Raw genomic sequence first — 6,312 nt, forward strand, 5'->3', positions numbered from 1 at the left:
TGCTCAGCCCAGCTCAACTTGTCAGCTGGCCCTGACACAAAGTAAAACTATGCTTCCAATTCTACATAATTGGAATAACTTTATATGTATTGATATGTAAGACATCCTTTGTACTAGGTAATCCAAGAAGTGTATAAAAAGATAATAAGGCCCTAACCGGTTTGGCTCAGTGAATAGAGCATCAGCCTGCGGACTCAAGGGTCCCAGGTTCGATTCCAGTCAAGGGCATGTACCTTGGTTGCGGGCACATCCCCAGTGGGGAGTGTGCAGGAGGCAGCTGATTGATGTTTCTCTCTCATCGATGTTTCTAACTCTCTATCCCTCTCCCTTCCTCTCTGTAAAAAATCAATAAAATATATTTTTTTTAAAAAACAGATAATAAGGGCAATATTATATTATAAAAGTATTTATTTTTTAGAGAAGTTACTTACTTTTTTTTTTTTTTGGCCCACCCCCTCAACCCCCTTCCTCTCTGCCAACTGTTTTCTGTTCTATGAGTATGTTTTGTTAGTTCATTTATTTTCTTTATATTTCACAGATAAGTAAAACCATATGGTATTTGTCATTTTCAGTCTGATTTCACCTAGCATAATACCCTCTAGGTTCATCCATGTCGAAAACGGTAAGATTTTGTTCTTTTTGTGGCCAACTAATATTCCATTGTATATAGGGGTGAACAAAAGTAGGTTTACAATTGTGAGTATGCAAAGCAGAGGCTATTACTTTGAGTTTTTAAGAAATGCAAACTCAAAAAGTCCCTTTTTACACATCCTCTATACCAGTGATGGCGAACGTGTGTCAGTGGTGACACGCAAACTCATTTTTTTGGGTTGATTTTTCTTTGTTAAATGGCATTTAAATATATAAAATAAATATCAAAAATATAAATCTTTGTTTTACTATGGTGCAAATATCAAAAAATTTCTTTTTTTTTTTTAATTGCTTAAAGCATTACAAAAGGGTATTACATATGTGTCCTTTTTTTTTCCCCCACCCTTGACAATACCCCGGCTCCCCCACCCCCCCCACCCCCCCGTGTCTTATGTCCATTGGTTATGCTCATATGCATGCATACAAGTCCTTCGGTTGATCTCTTACCCCCCTCCCTCCTGCCCCCCAACCCTCCCCGGCCTTCCCGCTGCAGTTTGACAATCTGTGTGAGGCAGCTCTGCCTCTGTATCTATTATTGTTCAAAAGTTTATAATGGTCTCTATTATCCATGAATGAGTGAGATCATGTGGTATTTTTCCTTCATTGACTGGCTTATTTCACTTAGCATAATGCTCTCCAGCTCCATCCATGCCAAAAAATTTCTATATGTGACACGGCACCAGAGTTAAGTTAGGGTTTTTCAAAATGCTGACACGCCGAGCTCAAAAGGTTCGCCATCACTGCTCTATACCTATATCTCCCACAGATAACTGCATTAGGCTGTTCCTTGGATGTCCTTCTAGACATTTCTGTTTGAGGACATTTTCCCACTTTTTAAAGTTCATTTTGAGAGAGAGAGGAAGGGAGAAGGAATAAAGAGAAACATCGATGTAAGAGAGAAACATTGATGTGAGAGAGAAGCATCAATCAGCTGCCTCCCGCATGCACCCTGATCAGGGACAAAGTCCGCAACCTGGCCAAGTGCCCTGACTGGGAATCGAACCAGCAACCTTTTGGTGCACAGGACAACACTCCAACCAACTGAGCGACACCAGCCAGGGTGATTTTTTCCCCATTTTGATAAAGTTTCCTATAGTGAACAATAGCATTAAGAATAATTTCATAGGTCCTGGTTGTGTAGCTCAGTTGGTTAGAGCATCATCCAACTACACCAAGGTTGAGGGTTCAATTCCTGGTCAAGCCACATACAAGAATGCATAAATGAATGCATAAATAAGTGGAATAATAAATTGATGTTTTTATCCTCTCACTCTCCATCCCTTCCCTCCCTCCCGCTCACTCTAAAATTAACAAAATGTTTTTTAATTTTTTAATTAAAAAAAGTATAATTTAATTGATTTTAAATATATTTTTATTGATTTAAGAGAAAGGGAAAAGGAGAGAGAAAAACATCAATAATGAGAATCATTGATTGGCTGCCTCCTGCAGGCCCCCCACTGGGGATCAAGCCTGCAACCCAGGCATGTGCCCTTGGCTGGAATCTTCTTGTGTCATAAAAATTTAACTTATTCACTCAATTGGCATCTATGTTCTAATCAATTACTAAGCAAAGCACTTTCCTTACACTTGAAGAGAATGCACCAGGGCCTAAGGCAGGCCCTTTTCTCTAAGCAACTGTAAAAGAAACACGTTGCTTACACAAGCAAGACCTCAGGCTCACTTTGACATATCTGGTTCATGAGCACAGCGCCTGCATCGGTTCCTTTTTTTCCCTTTACAAAGGGCTTTCATTTTTTGTGTCATTTAATCTCCACCATAATCCTGGAAGTTAGGTACGGTGGCTACTAATATTCAGAGGTCACGTAGTTAGGTAGCGGAGCCAGGATTTGAAGCCTGACCTAACGTCACAGGCAATTCCCTTTTACCACTACAATTCACCTTCCAGCTATCACCATCACACAGCAGTTACAAACACGGGCTCTGATCAGACCACATGAACTTCAGACCCACCTTTACCAATTATGTAACTGCAGCAGAGAAAAGAAAGCATGTCAATCTTGCTTTTAAAAACTGAACTTCAATCACTCAAAGGTGTTACTTCTCCAGGTCAAGAACAGAAAATATTCTGCCTTTCTTACTATCAAAGAAAGGGTCCTTCTTACTGAACACTTCAATCACTGCATGCATGCCCTCACGATAAAACTCAGTATCAGGAAACTGGGTACGGCTCACCTACTGAGGAAACCTCAAAACTTCCATTTCCAATATTTTCTTCAGGTTCGTGCAAACGTTTTCTGAAAGATACAATTTCTACAAAACCAGATGACCCTTGTTACAATATAAAGCAAAGGCTTAGCAGTCTTATATCCAGATTTAAATCTCCCATAATTTTACATGACGGAATATAAAATGTAGCAATCCTATTAACATGAAGTTAGAGAGTATCTTAAGTGATGCCCGGGACTTTGGGCGTGGCCAGTGATTTTCTTTGGCCAATGAAATGTGAGTGGAAGCGGCATGCCTCTGAACAGAAGCTCTCAGAGCCACCAAGTGGATCTACTGTTGTTTTTCCTCTGTCCCAAGGGCCATGTCCCAGATGGAAGCTGCTCCTTTGGCTGGGATCCTGAAATTAGGAAGACACACAGAACAGAGACACAGCTGACCAGAAGATGAAAGGTCACATAAGCATGAAATAATCCTGTTATTGTAAACCATTTAAATGTGCTTGTTAATCCAGCATAAGTCAGCAAAAGTTGATTTAAAGCAGTGGTTCTCAACCTTCTGGCCCTTTAAATACAGTTCCTCATGTTGTGACCCAACCATAAAATTATTTTCGTTGCTACTTCATAACTGTAATGTTGCTACTGTTATGAATTGTAATATAAATATCTGATACGCAGGATGGTCTTAGGCGACCCCTGTGAAAGGGTCGTTCGACCGCCAAAGGGGTCGCGACCCACAGGTTGAGAACCGCTGATTTAAAGGATAAACAAGCTACTCTATTTCTTAAGGTCTTGCTTCTTACTGGCCTCGGAGCTAGTCACAGATTTTTCTGAAAACAAGATTCTCTGATGTCATAACATCCTAGGTTTGTTTATTCCTCTTTAATATATTTTGCTTACTCAGGTTTAAAAAAAATGCTGAGCAGAAGAAAAAATTTACAGGAGAAATGTTAGCACATGTGATGCAATCTAGAGGCAGGGTATCTGTTTTTAAAAAACTAAAGTAGAGGGTGGTGTTGATTAGGAAAGAGCACAACCCATTTATGCCTAGAAAGTTCACAGGTAAGTCACAGACTTAGAAGTGGAAGAAATCAACAACCAAAAGTTTCACACAGATTGACTTCTCCCCTAAACCAAACTAAATCTGGCGCTCTCAGCCAAGACTGGCAAATATTTTTCCAAGACACACATTTTCTACCTTCTTAGACTTTCACCAGCACCTGCTGCAATACCATCTCTAAGGCAATGACAAAATAAATAGACACGCTGTCCCTGTTTACCTTTTAGAACTTAAAAACTCCTAATCAAAATTTAACAAAGGTCGCAAATATAGGAAAGCTGATCCCCACAAAAACACACTGCTGTAAACTTTTCATAAAACAAGTTTATAACCTAAAAAATTAATCTCAGTCACAACAAAAAAGAAACCAGAAATTTATTCAACCAATCTCAAAGACACACCAGCCCCTGCCCCCACCCCCCACCCCCAAAAAAGCCTATGTCGAACAATAAAAGAACCAATGAAAAAGTAGCTTCTTTGCCCAAAGCAACATGCTAGGTCCTTTAGAAGATACAGAAGATAAAACGAGGTCCTTGCACTTATAGAATTGAGTGGAACAGATGAAAATAAAAAGTTATATGGTAAAAATATTTTTTAAAAAACTGCAATATAGCCCTGACCAGTTTGGCTCAGTGGATAGAGCGTCAGCCTGCGGACTGAAGGGTCCCAGGTTCGATTCCGGTCAGGGGCATGTACCTTGGTTGCCGGCACATCCCCAGTGGGGGGTGTGCAGGAGGCAGCTGATCGATGTTTCTAACTCTCTATCCCTCTCCCTTCCTCTCTGTAAAAAATCAATAAAATATTTTTTTTTAAAAAACCTGCAATATAAAAGAAAAGAAAAAACAGTAACAACATGTGACATTATGCCATGACATGAAATATACTTAGGAAAACCTGGCAAAGAGGACCTAAACTGTACACCCACTAGCCAAATACAGTGTCAAAATGTGTCCTTGCCACAAGAAGCAGATCGGATTAACAGACATGGGCTATGACCTTAAACAAGAAACACCCGAAGTCTCTGTGTACTTTCCATAAACATTGGTTACACATCCCCAGTGAGGGAACATAATATAGGGAACATAATATATTCAATGCCCTGCTTAGGTTTTCTTTGTTTAGAAAATCTGGTTGCTTGCTTACTCTTTTGTTATGTCTCTATAAACAAATGAGGGGAAATTTATCTCTATGTAAGATATAAGAAAACTGGGATTGGGGAAGCCAACAATTTTATCCCAGAAAAAGATACTAATAAATATTGGGCCATAACATTTGTCCTACCCACCTACCCTGCACTGAGCACTTGGATACAGACAATTCTGCCCCTGTGTTCACACCACGACCAAGTACATCAGGCCAGTCCACACCACTTATATTACAAAAACCTCCCACCTTTTGAGATTCTTCAATGCAGCACCTTCCAACTTACCCCTCATAATAAATCTCAAGCTAACTACCCCTTCAATAAAAAATTTTTAAAAACTGTTGTAAAAAGCTTCCATGTGAAAAACTTTGATTAAAGATATGTTTAAAAAGAACAATATACTTTGGATTCCCTAAGTCTAAACTTCTAATTCTCCAAATGCATTTATTTCTTACTCTTAGCAATGTATTTACACTTAGAGATTTATCTTGCATGAGCCTTTTATTTCAAAAAATGATAGCCCACAATATACCAAATGCAATAAATTCCTTTTATACCATGAATGGCATCCCATCCTTATCAATTCTGTTAAGTTGCAAATTCTGTGAAAGTAGTTTACTTTAAAATGTAAGTTATAAAGTCAGCCTCAAGGGGAGGGGGGGATTTTTGCTGGCAGAAGAAAAGATTAGTAATGAAACTTGACCTTGACACATTAGTGATATAAAGACAAGCGTGGCTGGCTTGTGAAATCGGTCGTACTTTAGCTACCAGCTACTGATTAAAAGAAAAAAAATGTCAACTCACCAACAACTGATGCACCTCTTTCTGCAAAAGCCAGAGCATAGGCTCTGCCCAGTCCTAATGAAAAACAAAATAATCAGAAAGTTGAGCAAATGTTAGGGTAAGGTTTAGTCCACTCAACTCAATCCCTATTTTAAAGTAACCATGAGCAACTAATTATATTATGTCTTTATTAGTACTCTCAACCTGTATTTCACCCTCTTCTACTTGCAGAGGTTAAAAAGCTTAAAACTGTATTTTCTACCTTTTCTACCTATCATTTCCTACCATTCTACCTGGCTGCTAGGATGCTAGATGGGAACTGGATTCCACCATTAAACGCATTTGCATGAAATCTAGAAAGTGGAAATGAGGCAGACGCCACCTTACTGTGACTTCTAGCTGTTACTGTTGGTTAAGGAGCAGATTTCTTGAAACTTCCTAGGTATTAAGAAACCGTGGACGTAGTGGCAACTTCTTACCCTAGCTCCCTA

General features: G+C 39.2%; 1 protein-coding gene across 1 annotated transcript in view; it reads right to left on the reverse strand.

Moving 5' to 3' along the window:
* HSD17B4 (hydroxysteroid 17-beta dehydrogenase 4) overlaps window positions 1–5,896 on the reverse strand; it is a 71,422-nt gene extending 65,526 nt beyond the window's left edge. Inside the window, exon 1 of the mRNA XM_006081110.3 lies at window positions 5,843–5,896. The gene's annotated coding sequence lies outside the window, so the exon portion shown is untranslated. The remainder of the gene's footprint in view (window positions 1–5,842) is intronic.
* Window positions 5,897–6,312: the final 416 nt, after the last annotated feature.

Source organism: Myotis lucifugus, unplaced genomic scaffold, assembly GCF_000147115.1.
Source record: "Myotis lucifugus unplaced genomic scaffold, Myoluc2.0 scaffold_0, whole genome shotgun sequence".
Taxonomy (NCBI): domain Eukaryota; kingdom Metazoa; phylum Chordata; class Mammalia; order Chiroptera; family Vespertilionidae; genus Myotis; species Myotis lucifugus.